This window comes from Natrix helvetica (assembly GCF_964273705.1).
Source record: "Natrix helvetica genome assembly, chromosome: W".
In the NCBI taxonomy this organism is placed as follows: Eukaryota; Metazoa; Chordata; class Lepidosauria; order Squamata; family Natricidae; genus Natrix; species Natrix helvetica.
Genome location: NC_138555.1, coordinates 14,639,412 through 14,655,892, shown reverse-complemented (window position 1 = coordinate 14,655,892; position 16,481 = coordinate 14,639,412). Strand labels below are relative to the sequence as shown.

Here is a 16,481-nt window from a genome sequence, read left to right as displayed (position 1 = left end):
GACTGGAACTTCTGGCATAAGTCTTCTGTTGACTGCTGCAAAGGGCGTATGCGCAGTCAACCCTTTTATAACCTGGAAAGGGAGCCTCCCAAACAGCAGCGGAGAGCTCTTTACCGCCTATAATTACGCCCACGCTCCTTGCGTCTGTCGGCGCGCCGGTAACGGGCGTCCAGAAACGCCCTGCTGAGTTCTGACTCACTGCCTCGTGAGTCTTCCCCGCTGCTCTAAGGCATGGCATCGGGAGCCCCCCTCCTCTGGCTCTCACCGCTGCTCCATGCCTCAGGCGCCTCCTGGTGGCCGACCAGACTCTCGGATCCCTGCTCAGAGTCCGAACCCTGTCCAGGGTCGCCCATCTCCTCTGGGGCTGACTCGTAGGGACCCTCACTCTCGGAGTCTGGTGGCAGCGGCAACGGCTGGGCCACAACAGTTACCAATGCTACCAAATCTTACTGCTGGAATTATTTAGAGAAAAACTCTCTTACTCAAGGTTAAGACCTGATAAGAAGCAAGAATCACAGCTGTTTACGCAGGTGGTTTTTGCGGATCTTTAGTGTCTGGAAACATACTTTGGAAGATGAATGAAAATGTTTAAGGGAAAATTGGAGTGACCTTGGAAAAGTCTCTACATCAAGAAGGGGGGGAAAACACTTTGAACCCTCTTCTTCATGTTTTTGGCAGCCAGTGGTTATATTATTTTGCCTGGGATGTGATGATTCTTTTTTTTTTTTTGGTGTTGTTGTTGCTGTAGTTCGTTCCACTTCATCCTCTTTTTTTTTTGAAGCCTTGAAGCTTTAAAGCGTTGAGTAATTTTTTTTTGTGCTCCCCTTTTTACTTTTTTGAAATATAGATTTTTCTTTCTTCTTCTTCTTCTTACATCCACCCTTATTTTTATAGATTGCCTCTTTGCCCTTTCTTCATTTCTTACCACACTTTTTATATCCTTTTTACCCTAATTCCGACCTTTCTGCCTACTTTTTCTACTTAATCACTACACGCTTTCCTCTCTCTCCTTCCTTTTTAATTTCTTTCTCCCTCTTTTCTCTTACAGTTTATTGCAACTGGATTGAACCACGAAAAGAAAGAGAGAGAATAAATCAGGAAGATGAGTAGAAAGACACCACCAGTGGGCTCCACAACAACGACCTCTGTCTCTTCACCGGCAGGAGGACAAAGACTAATACAAACTATGATCCAGCAGGAAAAAGAGAAGCCTATATCACTAGAGTCAGTTATGCAGGCAATACAAAAACTTCAAACAAGCACTGATGAAAAATTAGACATACTTGTAAAGAAGTCGGAAAATATGGAAAAGAAGATGGAGACAATGGATCAGCGAATTGGGAACATAGGAAAAAAAAACAGACCAAACAGAGGGAAAGATAGAGGACATACAACAATGGATAATAAAACAAGAAGATAGAATGCAAAAAATTGCTGAAAGAGATGAACAAAGAGAGAAGAGGGATGAATAAATTGACTGCAGACTAAGTGAAATGGAAACAGAAAGCAGTGCAATAATAGGATAGGAGATGGAGCATTCCGAATATTAAAATTTCAAAATATAATAGAAGAAAAGGGAGAAAATTTGCCACAAATAATATCTGAAATCCTGATAGAGGTATTGGAGATACCTCAAGAGAAGATGTTGGATGGCATAGATGAGACATTTCGAGTAAATACAAGATATGCAACGAGAAATTCTCTCTCAAGGGAAGTCCATGTAAGATTTACTAAAAAAGCACTAAAACTACAAATATTGCAGAAAACAAGAGATAGAAAATTGGAATATAAAGGCAAGGACATAGTAATCTTGAAGCAAATCCCAAGAAGAGTGAGAGAGAAGAGAAGAAAATACCAATTCCTGACCACAGTTTTACTCAAAATAGGAGTTAATTACAGATGGCTGATACCGGAAGGTTTAACATTTCTATGGAAAGGACAAAGATACAGAATCGACACGATTGAAAAAGCAGAAGCCTTCTATACAGAATATCTGAGAGGAAAGGCCGAGAAGTATGGAAAAGAAGATTTATCGGTGCAATCGTTGGACACACCTATAATTGTAACTGAGAAGATGGAGGATGCCGTAAGTGGAATTGATATTGAAAAAGGTGTCGTAGGGGGCGTAGAGATTAGAGAATGGGAACCAAGATCAACTAGAACTATAAATCCTATATATAAAACATAATGATGGAAGGAACAAAACTGCTTCCAATTAATATAAATGGACTTAATTCAGCAACCAAAAGAAGGAAAATATTTCATAAATTAGAAAAATTAAAATTAGACATAATTTGCTTACAAGAAGTACACATTCAACAAAGAAATGGTCACTTATTAGTACAATCAAAACTTGGAAAAAATTTTACTTCCTTGGCGGACTGTAAGAAAAGAGGAGTGATCTTTTATATTAAAGATAAAATTCCAGCGAAACAAATCTACACAGATGAAGATGGAAGAATCTTAATGGTGGAAATTATGGATAATGTAAGGAAAATACTTTTAATTGCAATCTACGCACCTAATGAAAAACAGGATGAATTTTATAAAAAACTCGAGAAGAAAATTTCTGACTTAGACTATGCTGATATTTGTATGAGTGGAGACTTTAATGGCATTACAAATCAAAACATGGATTATAAAACTCACAAAACAATAAAATCAAATAGAAAAACACCCCCGAAATCCTTCTTTAGGATGATGGATGAAATAAATTTAAAAGATGTCTGGAGAGAAAGAAATCCTACCAAAAAACAATATACCTCCTATTCAAATAGACACTTATTACTCTCTAGAATTGATATGATTTGGGCTTCAACGGATTTAATTGGCAGTGGACAAGAGGTGGAAATTGAACCAAGCATTTGGGCAGACCACAATCCAATGACAATAAAATGGAGAGCGCAAAGAACAAGATCTAGATGGACTCTAAACAACATGATATTGAAAGAGAAAGACTTTGTAAAGAAAATGGGAAAAGAATTGACTTTCTTCTTTAAAGAAAATAAAAAAGAAGATACGTCCTTGCAGAACCTTTGGGACACAATGAAGGCCTTTTCTAGAGGTCTGATAATAGACTATACAAGAATGAGAAATTCAAAGAAAAGACAAATATCTAAGGACTTAGAAAAAGACTACAGAATACTGGAAAAAGAACTACAGAAATTTTCACAAAAGAAAGACATTAAAATAAAAATGGATACAATTAAACACAAAATGGACTTACTGGAAAAGGAGGAACTGGCACAAAAAAATTAGAGGAGCTAAACAGAATTATTTTGAAAATGCAAATAAACCAGGTAGATGTTTGGCATATAAATTGAGAAAGGAGAGAGAAGCCAAGAAAATACAACAATTAAAGAGATGAACAAGGACAAATGCACTATGGGAATATGGAAAAGAAGAAAATTATACAGGACTATTATGCTAAATTGTATGAACAAGAGAATATAAAAGAGGAAGAAGTTAAACAATATTTACAAAATGCCAATCTCCCCCAAATACCAAATATTAGAACTATATTAGAAGGTAAAATAACAATGATGGAATTAACTGAAGCTCTTAAAAGACAAAATAATGGGAGGGCCCCGGGACCGGATGGTCTATCTGTGGAATTTTATAAAACACTAGAGGAATCCTTGGCTCTTCCCCTGTTAGAAGTTATGAACGAAGTAATGATTGAAAGTAAAATACCTAACTCATGGCTGGAAGCATACATTACATTGCTATCTAAAGAGGAGGCAGATCATATGCAAATTAAGAGCTATAGACCTATTTCCTTGTTGAACTCAGATTATAAATTATTTGCGTCTATATTGGCCGAGAGATTGAAAAAATATTTAAATGGGTTTATCCACCCCGACCAAAATGGTTTTCTACCAAAGAGACAAATTAGAGATAATATAAGAACGATTTTGGACACTTTGGAATATTATGAGGCCCACCCTGAAAAACAAATGGCTCTGATGTTTCTCGACGCACAGAAGGCCTTTGATAATGTGAACTGGCTATTTATGATACAACAAATGGAACAAATGAACTTTGGCAAGAATTTTATTCAAGCTATACAAACGGTATATTGCAAGCAAACAGCTAAAATAATGATAAATGGAGAACTGACAGATCCTATTGAAATAAAAAGAGGTACGAGACAAAGCTGCCCACTATTACCGCTACTTTTTGTCTTAACGTTAGAAGTCTTAAATAGAAGGATTAGAGAAGAGGAAGAAATAAAGGGAATGACTATTAAAAAAGAAGAATATAAGTTGCAAGCATTTGCAGATGACTTAGTCTTCATTCTTGAGGAGCCACTTGAATCTGCACCTAAATTGATAGGAAAAATCGAGGAGTATGGAAAAGTGGCAGGCTTGAAAATAAACAAAGATAAAACAAAGATTTTGACAAAAAATATACCATCAAAACAAAAAGAATTGGTGGAAATTTTGGAAATGCAAATTACAAAGGAGGTTAAATATTTGGGGATTTCTCTAACAGCTAGATGTAGTACCCTTAAAGAAGACAATTATCTTAGATTGAAACAACAAATTGCAGCAGGTTTGGTGAAATGGGAAAATACATTTAAGTAATTTCTGCAGCTCTTTTGCATGAACCTTCTGCGGAGCTGACAGTCCCCCCCCCCCCCCCCCCCCAATACTCATGAAATATTGGGAGCGAAGTTCGCTGTGGTGCACCTGGGCTCGTCTGGCCGAATGAGTATTAGGGAATCACGTCGGGGTCACCAGATGTTGGTGACGTAGAAATCAGGAAACAGACAGGAATAAGGTTGATGGGAAAAGGCACCCTGAACACTCCAGGAGCTCCCTTTTATTGTAATTCTTCTCCACACAGCAAAAGCTCATTGGATAACATAATACATTTGGCAAAGCTGATTGGTACATAAACACATGGTAGCCTCGTGGACAACTCATACCATGGCTACATGAATCACATGTTTACTGACTTTCTGTTGCCTGCTATGTGCTTATGCCTACGTGCCAAACCTAGCGTTCCTTCTGATAAGGGAAGAGATTAGAGGCGTTAGTTCCCCAGCGTGGTTTGCAAGCTACTGAGTAACTAATTAACTCCACAGAGGGGTCCAGTTCATGGCTAAGTTCTGGAGGGAGTTCCTGCAGTCCATTGGGTCATCCCAGGGACTTAGCTCAGCTTTTCATCCGAGCACCAATGGGGGGGCAGAGAGGAAACTAAGGACAGTATACAAATAGTACAATGGAACAAGAAATCAAGATTCTCTCAATGAATATAAATGGATTAAATTCACCCAAAAAAAGAAGACAAACTTTGACAAAATTACAGAAAATGAATATGGACATTGTATGCCTCCAAGAGGTACACATTAAAAGTCAATACAACAAACTATTAGAACACCCCAAATTAGGAATACTATACACAGCATTAACACAACAAAAAAGAGGGGAATTGCAATGTACATTAAAGACTGGATAAAAGCTAAACAAATTTATGCAGACGATGAGGGGAGAATCCTGATGATGGAAATAGAACAAAAAATACCGTTTTCCCCCGAAACTACATGTCCTGATAATAAGGCCATGCCATATTTTTCTTGTGGGCAAAAATATACGCCCTCCCCCGATAATAAGCCCCCTGGACAACCCCCCCTCCCGCCAGGCAGAGCGCCACTCACCAACCTAGCGATATCCCGAAGGCGCCAAGCCGCAGGAGCCGGGGGGGGGGGGAAGGCGCTTACATTGCTTGCTGCCTTTGGGATACTGCTAGGTTGGTGAGTGGCTGTGTGCCCAGCTGGAGCGGGGGGTTGCCGGGCAGCTGCTCTCACGAGCAACCTCCTGGCAACCCCCCTTTCCAGCTGGGCAGAGCGTCACTCACCGACCCGGTAATATCCCTAAGGTGCTAAGCCACGTGGCGCTCTGCCCGGCTGGAAAGAAGTTGCATGAGTGCCTGTTCTGCCCCCAGCTCGCGTGCCTCCCAGCCTCACCATGCCCTGGCCCAGCTCTCCCTGCAGGGCCAGGGTGCCGGCGCCGCCGTGCTCCGAGCAAACTGGCTTCCAAACTACGGAGATCCGCTGCCGAGTCTTCCAGCAGCGCCCGCTCTGGTACTACGCTCTATGGTTGTGGGCTGGCTGTTGGAAGACTCTGGTGGCATGAATGCCTTGAAGGACTCTTCTCCCAAATGCCCCCTCAGCCGATGCGAACTTGTCCAGTTTATAGTTCTGTACAGCAAGTCCAAGTTGCCGCCCTGCAGATCTCTATGGGTGCTTGGACACCCAGGCCGCAGTGGTGGCGGCGCTTCTGGTGGAGCGGGCGGTGATATGGCGTGGCACTGGCTTAGATTGGAGAACGTAGGCGAGGGCAATACAAGCACACAGCCAGCGTCCAATGGTTGATGAAGTGACCTTATGGCCCTGGGATGAAGGTTGGAAAGATATAAACAGCAATTCAGAGCGCCTGAACATTGCCATGCGCTTGATGTATTTTCGCAGAACTCTACAAACGTCGAGCATGTGCCATCTTTCCTCTCTTGGATGTTTTGGGTGAGGACAAAAATCTGGGAGGATGACCTCCTGTGACCAGTGAAACCAGGAGTTGATCTTGGGGAGAAATGAGGAGTCCAAGCGGAGGATCACCCTGTCAAAATGAATAAGGCAGAGATCCGCCCGAACCGACAGGGATGCCAACTCCCAGATTTGCCGCACAGAAGTGATGGCGGACCATAGGGACTCAAAGGGTGGCCTGATGACTGCTCTTAGAACAACCTCCAGCTCCCATGTTGGATACCTATGGACGACCAGGGGCTTCAGATTGGTGGCACCCTTAAGAAAGCTACAGATAGTGGGGTGACGCCCGAGCGATAAGTGTTCGTCAGGAGCTAGGATTGTGGACAATGCGGCAACCTGGCGTCTGAGTGTGCCAGGCCCTGATCTAGTCCATCCTGCAAATAGTCCAATATTTGTGGAACAGTAGCAGAAACCGACTCCACCTGGTTCCTTGTGCACCATTTGGAGAAAGCCACCCAGGTGGAATCGTAGATCCTGGTTGTGGAAGGCCTTCTGGAAGCCTGTATGGTCTGGATAACCTTGTTGGAGAGCATGCCCCTCTTTAGGAGGTCCCTCTAAAGTGCCAGACAGCCAATTGGAGCCACTGGGGCTCCAGATGGTGAAGGGCTCCCTGGCTGAGAGATACCTCCTGCTGGGTAATTCGCCAGGGCAGGTCGACGGAGAGACTCACGAGATCAGCGAACCAGGCTCGCCTGGGCCAGAAGGGAGCCACAAGCAGGACATCCGCATTCTCCATTAGGATCTTCGAAATCACCCTGGGAATGAGAGGCAACTGTGGGAACACATACAGGAGACCGGGCGGCCAGCAACAATGGAGGGTATTGACCCCTTCCGCTCGAGGAGATTGTTATTTGGTGAAGAACCTGGGAAGGTGTGTGTTCTCTGGGGTGGCAAATAGGTCGACTAGCGGGCAGCCGAACCTCTGCGACAGTTGTTGAAACAGGTTTGGGTGCAGGCGCCACTCAGAGTGATCGACAATGGCCCTGCTTAGCCAGTCTGCCTGGATGTTGTTTACCCTGGAGATGTGCTCCGCCCAAAGCAAGCACAGGTGTCTTTCCGCCCACCTTCCCAGGGAGTTTGACTCTGCCATCAAGGACCTGGAAGGGGTGCCACCCTGGTGGTTTATATGGGCCTTGGTCGCTACATTGTCCATGAGAATCATCACGTGGTGGCCCTGTATGTTCCTCTGAAAGTGAAGGAGGGCATGTCTCACTGCTTTCAACTCCAGCCAGTTGATGCTGTGTTTGAGATCGTCTGTGGACCACCTGCCTTGCGCTATTTGGTTGTGCAGGTGGGCTCCCCAGCCAAACAGGCTGGCGTCCGTCATGATAGTCAGTCTCTCTGGTTCTCTGAAGAGACTGCCCTTCGACAGTGTGGGAGACTGCCACCATCGAAAGGAGTGACGAACCTGCTGGGGAACTGGAATCAAGACTGGCGAGTTGCTGGCATTTGCACGTTGGTGAGGCAAGAGGCACCACTGGAGCTGACGTGAGTGAAGTCTTGACCATGGCACGATGGCAAGGCAGGATATCATCTTGCTGAGGAGCTGGGACAGCTGTGCGATGGAGACATGTCGTGATTGTTGAACTTGGAGCACTAGAGTCCTGATGCTGGCAATCCGCTCGGGAGACAGGAAGACCTAGCAGTCTACAGTGTCTATTACGGAACCCAGAGGTAGCAACCTGGTGGTGGGAACAAGTTGACTCTTCTCCATATTGATGGAGAACCCGTGGTCTTGGAGGGTTCTCATCGTGAGCTGGAGATCTCACACCGCTTGCTGGTGGGATGATGACTGTATGAATATGTTGTCCAGGTAACATTGTAGTCGCACTGGGCGAGCTCTGAGGAAGGCTGCCACCGCTGCCAGAATCTTCATAAAGTTCCTGGGGGCCAATGACAGGTCGAAAGGCTGTAATTGATAATGGTGGTCCACATAAAAGAATCTCAGGAACCTGCGGTGAGCCTTGCGGATTGGGATGTGGAGATACACTTCCTTGAGCTCTATAGATGTCAACAGATCTCCCAGCCTGATGCAACCCAAAATTGACTAGAGGGACTGCATCTTTTTCTTTTTGGAAAAAAAATATTTTTCCATTTTCACAACATATAAGTCACATGCATACTATTACATAGCCAACATCATTTTGTATTATTGTTTACATCAATTCATCTTACCATCAGCTCCCAAAACACAATTATTTAGCTCTTCTGCTTTCCATACACCATATTTATTCTTATCCATCACTTTCTTCTCCCTCTCTCCCCTCACCCTCCCTACCTCCTTTCTTCCCTCAGTCATCCTTCCCTACTCTACTTCCCCTTCCTCTCTCCTTCTCCTCTCCCCACTTTCCACTCATTTCTCTCCTCTTCTTCCCCCCTCCTTGCCCTCTCTCCTATTCCTTTCTTCTTCCCTTGCCTCTCTTCTTTTCTTCCCACTCTTATCATTTACTTGGTGTATTTCAGCTTCTGAACAAGCTCCGTTTTATGTTGATGGTATTTATAGTTCCTTTTTGATATACATATTTCATTTTAACATCCTTTCTTGAAAAAAAAAATAGAAAGGGCATTGGTACTTACCTGATACGCCTCTTCTCATAGTGGGGGAGGTGTATCCAGGATGGGTTGACCTTATCCTCCAGCTGATTGGACTGAGTCAGATAAGCTCTTGGGACATGCCCCTGGCCCACCAGGCTCTCTCCATTATTTGGCGAAGAACTCTATCCAACTCGTTATGCCATCCACTCCAGACTCTTAGTATGGTTTCAAACCTTTTATTGAAGAATAACTTAACATAGCAGTGCAACATTCAACAAACACATGTTACATAACCATATCAGGGGGGGTCTGGATACTCCTCCCCCCACTATGAGAAGAGGCGTATCAGGTAAGTACCAACGCCCTTTCTCCATAGTGAGGTGGGAGGAGTATCCAGGATGGGATGTACCAAAGCTAGCACGTCCCTAGGGAGGGTCACATACTGAGGGCACTGGCCAACTAAGCCTGGTGGGGAGTGTCCCCTGCCCTATGCACCGTCGGTAAGACCCTGCGCCCAAACAAAGCCTCTGCCGAGGCAAAGGTGTCTAACTTGTAGTTCCTCACAAAGGGTGAGGGGCAAGACCATGTGGCTGCCCTACATATCTCTGTCCATGACGCCTGAGTAGCCCAGTGGTGGCCGCACTTCTTGTGGAGTGTGCTGTGATGGGGCTCGGTGGCTGAATGCCCCGAGACTGGTAGGCCCTGGCTATGCAGGTTCTCAGCCAGCTGCCTATGGTGGTGGAGGTCACCTTCCTGCCCAGAGACCCCGATTGGAATGAAACAAACAGGGCCTCAGACCTTCTATTCTGCCGGGTTCCTGAGGTAGATCCTCAGAGCCCTTCTCACGTCTAATGTGTGCCATTTCCTTTCTAGAGGATGAGAAGGGTCCGGGCAGAAATTAGGCAGAACCAGCTCCTGTGCCCTGTGAAAGCACGAACATAGCTTGGGTATGAAGGAGGGGTCCAACCGCAACACCACTCTGTCCTGATGAAAGATGCAGAGGTCTTCCCTGACGGACAGGGCCTGCAATTCTGATATCCGTCTAGCGGACGTGATGGCCACCAGGAACGCCACCTTAAGGGTTAAGAATTTTAGTGACACCGTTCGCAATGGCTCAAACGGCTCCCCCGTCAGGGCCTCCAACACTTTGTGTAGGTCCCAGGAGGGGTACCTATGTACTGGAGGTGGCTTGAGGTTGGACGCTCCCTTCAGGAACTGCCTGACCAATGGTTGTTGAGTGAGTGTCTGGGTTCTGCCGCACAGCAGCACTGAGGAGATGGCCGAGACTTGTCTCCTAATAGTGTTGGGGGCCAGCCCCCTGTCCAGGCCTGCCTGGAGAAATTCCAGCACTATGGGAACAGTGGCTCTCACCGGGTCCTGCCCGCGGGAGCTACACCATGTGGCAAAGGCCTGCCACGTTGCGCCATATATGCGCTCCGTGGATGGTCTTCGGGCGGCCTGGATAGTCTCTATCACTCTGGGGGAGAAGTTATCCTCTCTCAGGATGCTCCACTCAACCGCCACGCGGTCAACTGGAGCCATTGGGGTTACGGGTGCTCCAGGGAGCCCTGGCTGAGGGATATTCTCTCCTGGGGAATTCTCCACGCTCTGCCCACTGAGAGTGATTGGAGGTCTGCAAACCAAGGCCTCCTGGGCCAGTAAGGGGCAATCAGTACCACCTCCGCCCCCCCGAAGAATTTTCTGAATTACTCTGGGAATCAGTGGTAAGGGCGGATATGCATATAGAAGCCCCCTGGGCCACGGGCAGCAGAGGGCGTCCGCCCCTTCCGCCCCGTGGGTTCGGTACCTGGAGTAAAACCTTGGTAGTTGGGTGTTGAGGTGTGTGGCGAATAAGTCGACCTCCAGGTGACCGAACCGGTCCATCACCTCCCTGAAGATGTCTGGGTGAAGTCTCCACTCTGAGTGGTCTAGTTCTGCCCTGCTGAGCCAGTCGGCTCTGGTGTTGTCCACCCCCGCTATATGCTCTGCCGTTAGGGATAGCACGTTTCTCTCTGCCCATCGCCCCAGCCTCTTGGCCTCTTGCATCAGGGCCCCTGATTTGGTCCCCCCGTCTGTTCACATGAGCCTTTGTGGCGATGTTGTCCGTGAGGACTAGAATGTGCCTGCCCTTGACATAGCGGTGGAAGTGCATCAGGACAAGGCGGACCGCTCTGAGCTCCAGCCAATTGATCCTGGCTCCACTATCCCTGCGCTATCTGGTCCTGCAGGTGGGCCCCCCACCCGAACAGACTGGCATCTGTGGTCACCGTCACCCGGTCTGGCGTTCTGAAGACCTCGCCCTTTGTAATCGCGGGGGACGTCCACCAGATCAGTGAGGGGGGCACATCTGCCAGGAGTCGGTCCTTGGTCTGGGAAAGAATGTTGGTCTTACCTGAACGTGTCTTTTCAGGGAAGGAGAGGGAGTGGTCACGTGTGGGTATTCTCATAGCCTGATTGGTCCAAAGACTGAGAGCAAACGCTTAAATACTCCTGCTTTCCTTTCCTTCCCAGTTTCCTCGAAGGCGAACAGCAGAACTGGAACAATAAACAACAAACAACACAACCTCCCTCCCCAGGAGGACCCCGGGCTCCCCTTGGCCCCAACACCAAAAATAGGGCGGGTCGTGACCACTCCCTCTCCTTCCCTGAAAAGACACGTTCAGGTAAGACCAACGTTCTTTTTCCAGTGAAGGAGAGGGAGTGGTCACGTGTGGGACATACCAAAGCCCAGTCCCAAGGGAGGGATAACTTAACCACTAACTATGGCCCAAGGGGAGCATCTGCTACCACCCTTTGCAACACCCTCCTTCCAAAGGAAGCATCCGCCGAAGCGAACAAATCCAGACAATAATGTCCGATGAATGGTGTCGGGGACGCCCAAGTGGCGGCCCGACAGATGTCCTCAAGGGGGGCCCTAGTGGCCCACGCCGCCATAGTTGCGGCACTTCTAGTGGAATGGGCCGTTATCCCTGAGGGAATGGGACGCCCCGCCGCCGCATACGCCTCCTGGATGGCTTGACGCAGCCAACGGCCAATGGTGGCCGAAGACACCCTAGCCCCCAAAGTCCTAGGCTGAAAAGAAACAAACAAGGCCTCCGACCTACGGAGCTCCGCCGTCCGCCGGAGATAAATGCGCAAGGCCCGACGAACATCCAGACGGTGCCAGAGCCGTTCCCTATCCGAAGACGGCCCCGGACAAAAGTCCGGCACAACAATCTCCTGAGCCCTGTGAAACGGGGTGTTTACCTTCGGAAGAAAAGTAGGGTCTAGCCTAAGAACTACCCTATCAGCATGAAAGTGGCAGAGGTCATCCTTGGATGACAAGGCGCCCAGCTCCGAGATACGCCGAGCGGATGTAATCGCCACAAGCAAAACTACCTTAAGGGACAAGAACCTGAGATGAACTGACCTGAGTGGCTCGAACGGAGCCCCCGTCAAGGCCCTGAGAACCAGGGGCAGGTCCCACGTGGGAAACCTGTGAACAGGAGGAGGCCGGAGATTAGCCGCCCCCTTAAGAAACCTCTTGATCAGAGGAACATGAGATAGCGAGGGGGACCCCACTCCCCCCAAAATTGACGAGAGCGCAGCCACCTGGCGCCGCAAGGTGTTGTGTGACAGGCCGCTCTCCAAGCCCTTCTGCAAGAAGTCCAAGACATTGGGAATGGTGGCCCTAGTCGGAGAGATCTGGTGAGGGGAGCACCACCTCACGAACGCGCCCCAGGTCGAATCGTAGACACGGTTCGTGGACGGACGTCTAGATGCCTCGATGGTACGGATGACCCCAGAGGACAGCTGGGCCACCCTCAGCAATCCCCGTTCAACAACCATGCGGTCAGATGAAGCCACTGGGGCTCCGGATGGACCAGGACCCCTTGGCGCAAGACCACCTCCTCCTGTGGAATCCTCCACGGAGGAGCCACCGATAGCTGGGTCAGATCCGCGAACCAAGGTCTCCTGGGCCAAAAGGGGGCCACCACTATGACCAGAGGCCTCTCCGCCACCACCTTCCTGATAACCCCCGGGATGAGCGGAATTGGGGGAAAAGCGTATAGGAGGCCCGCCGGCCACCTGCTCCTGAGAGCGTCCGTCCCCTCCGCCCCCCGGGACTGAAAACGAGTGAAGAACCGGGGCAGATGCGCGTTCGTTGGAGACGCGAAGAGTGTTAGGGTTCTAAATACCATGCAGAAATAAATCATTGTCCAAGGCAAAACATCCTTAATGGTGCAATTTATTCCGCAGGCATGTTAGCACGGCTATGGAAAATTTCAACTCTGAATTACATCCTGTAAGTTCACCCAGTAGAAAGTTCATGATCTCTCCCCACACCCACAAATCCATCACAGGGAGGGAGGAGGAGAGCTTCCGGTGATGGCGGTCGCCTCCTGAGCTCCGGAGAACGCCGCGGAGTTCCCCGATGGATTAGGGCTGCTGCCGGGCCTCATGCCATCTGAGGCCCGAGGGTTTGATAGCCTGTCCACCCTGGCTTGTTTTGAGCCCATTTTGGGCTGCCAGGGTGGTCGGAGGAGTTCGCAGTCTGGCGGAGAGCGCGGAGAGCGCTGAAATAGAAATAGAAGGAAGGCTGTTTGGAGCGAGGAGAAGGCGGGGCTGCAATGGTGGCTACAGTGAGAACAGTAACATGGAGTGGAATAGCAGCACGGAGCGGACTGCGGGTTGCCCCAGGACGAATGGTGCAAGGTGAAAGATACTGGCATGAACAGCGCTGGAGAGAACAACAAAAAAATAACAACAACCAAAAAAGGTCAGATGGGTGTGAGGCTTGAGGCGCAAGAGATTTGCAAGAGATTTTCATTGCTACTGGCAACTAACTTAAGACCGGGGGGGGGGGGGGGGGGAGAATAAGGAGAACAAGATATGGCTAGGAGTTGGTGAGTCAGCCGGGAGAGACCAACTAGAGGTGGCCATGGCGGCGGATGAGGGAAAGGAAGGCCGCCATTGCCTGGACTTCTGCTGTTTTTTCTATCATACCCTGGCTGCTCCCAACGTCCCTATGCCCCCCCCCCCCAGGCCTTGTCAACGCCAGCAGGGGACACCAAACTCTAACTGTAAGTCTCTGTGGACCTCTAGGAAGGAACCACCCTGAACCAGCGCGAATAATCTCCCACGTTTGGGTCACTCTGCCATGGAACATCCTGAACACCTTGAACAATCTCTCACCTTGTGGTCACCCTCGTCGTTTTATGCAATTTTATGTAATTGGGGGTATTCGATCATTCCCACCCCCTTCTTCTCTATCTAAATATTTTAACATCTCCTTCCTCCCTCTAAGACCCCGACTCATTAACCATCAACTTTTATGAACTTTTACCAACTTTCTATCAACCTTTATTAGCATCCTAATTCCATTGGACTTTTAACGAACTATTTATTCGAGGTTGGACCTGCTCCGCCTGCGGGAGGCCCCGCTCTCGCAGGTATGGCCCTTGGCTCTCTCAAGGGCCTGCCTTGATGACGGGTTTGTGAACCCCGAGAGGTGGAAGAAACGGAGGCTGAGGGGCTTTTTATCCAGACGTTTTTTATTGTTATTAAGGGGTTCCAGGGAGGGGGTGTGTGATAACCAGGCCGGGAGAGGCGCCAGTGCCAGTGCCAGACGGACAGGTGAGTCCGGGAAGGAAGTGAGCGGAGCGGGGGGGGAGAGGGAACAAGTGATTCCAATAGAGGGTTGTTTGATCATAACGGTCGCGGGGAGGGGGGGATGCGAGGACAAGAGAAGATCACAAGGTCGGTTGGGAGACCGTGGTTGTTGGCTATGCCCGGTCGTTTGCACCAACCCCCGCAACCTAGGTGGCCAGGAACTACAGAGCCCGGGCCTACGGCTGATGCTTTGCAATGCAAGGTCCGTAACCAACAAGGCCCCCCTCATTAATGAGTTGATCTCTGAGGGGGAGCTAGACCTTGCAGGGATAACGGAGACCTGGTTGGAAATGTGCCCACCAGGTTTCCGTGCATTCCATCAGCCTCGGGCCCTGGGTAAGGGTGGTGGGGTGGCGGTAGTTATACGGGAAGGTCTAGAGCCGAGGGAGTTCACTGTTCCTCAGATATCCGGGTGTGAGTCCCTTGGTGTGAAATGGGGCCCAGGGAGGCAGTTGGGTTTGCTGATTGTATACTTGGCTCCTCGCTATACATCAGCAGCCCTGCCCGAGCTCCTCGAGCTGATCTCGGAGACGGCGGTTGAGATCCCCAGGCTTGTGGTTATGGGGGATTTCAACCTGCCGTCGACGGGAGTAGCGTCTGAGGTAGCTCGGGAGTTCATGGCTTCCATGACAGCCATGGGCCTGACCCAGTTAATTCAGGGCCCCACACACGAAGGAGGCCACACATTGGACCTTGTTTTTGTATCTGAGCAGTGGACGAGTGATCTGGGTAGAGGGGATTTTACTGTTACACCCCTGTCATGGTCAGATCACTCATGTCTCCGGCTTGACTTCCCTGGCGCTACCCCCCACCGCGAGGAGGCAGGACCAGACGGTCCACGCTGGTACCGCCCCAAGCACCTGATGGAGCCGGATAGGTTCCAGACGGAGCTTGGGCCATTACCTGTAGCCCTGACCCGCGCTCGGTCGGAGGACCTAGCGGCCGCCTGGAATAGGGCGGCGGCTGGGGCCTTGGACTGGGTTGCGCCTTTGCGAACTCTCCTGCGGCAGCGACCCACCCGGGCTCCTTGGTATACCGAGGAGCTGAGGGTGATGAAGCGCCACAGGAGACGTCTAGAGAGCAGGTGGAGGTCCTCACGCTCCGAATCTGATCGAACACAGGTAAGATCCTACTTGCGGACCTACCTTGTGGCATTAAGGGTGGCCAAACGTAGATATTGCGCCACCCTTATTGCGTCCGCGGATAACCGCCCAACCGCCCTGCCGCCCTGTTTGGGGTGACCCGCTCCCTCTTGTCACAGAGGACACAGGGGGCACCCTTACAGGGCAGAGCAGAGGAATTTGGGGAATATCTGCAGGACAAAGTCGCTCAGATCCGGAGCGGATGGGCCCCACTCAGTGGACCAGACAGGCCGCCAACAGCGAGTCTTGTGAGACCATCCTGGGAGGAGTTTGATTCTGTTGCCCCCGAGGATTTAGATAGGTTGCGTGGACGGCTGCGACCCACCACATGTTTAATGGACCCGTGTCCCTCCTGGTTGGTACTGGCATCTTGGGAGGTGACCCGAGGCTGGCTTCTGGGCCTGGTGAATGCCTCATTGGGTGAGGGATCCTTACCAACCGCCTTGAAAGAGGCGGTGGTGAGGCCCTTGCTTAAGAGGCCTTCACTCGACCCAATGGAGCTAGCTAATTATCGTCCAGTCTCCAACCTTCCGTTTCTAGCGAAGGTTGTAGAGAATGTGGTGGCGCAGCAGTTTCCACGACACCTTGACGAATCCGAGTAT

At 49.3% G+C, this 16,481-nt stretch overlaps 1 protein-coding gene across 4 annotated transcripts in view; it reads right to left on the bottom strand.

Moving 5' to 3' along the window:
* LOC309400393 (uncharacterized protein) overlaps positions 1-16,481 on the bottom strand; it is a 91,666-nt gene that overhangs the window by 45,647 nt on the left and 29,538 nt on the right. The window contains exon 1 of one of the 4 annotated variants that reach the window (XM_081968859.1): positions 432-1,510. The exons of the other annotated variants lie outside the window; for them this stretch is intronic. The gene's annotated coding sequence lies outside the window, so the exon portion shown is untranslated. Of the gene's footprint in view, positions 1-431; positions 1,511-16,481 lie in introns of those variants that run through there. 4 annotated transcript variants of the gene reach the window in all.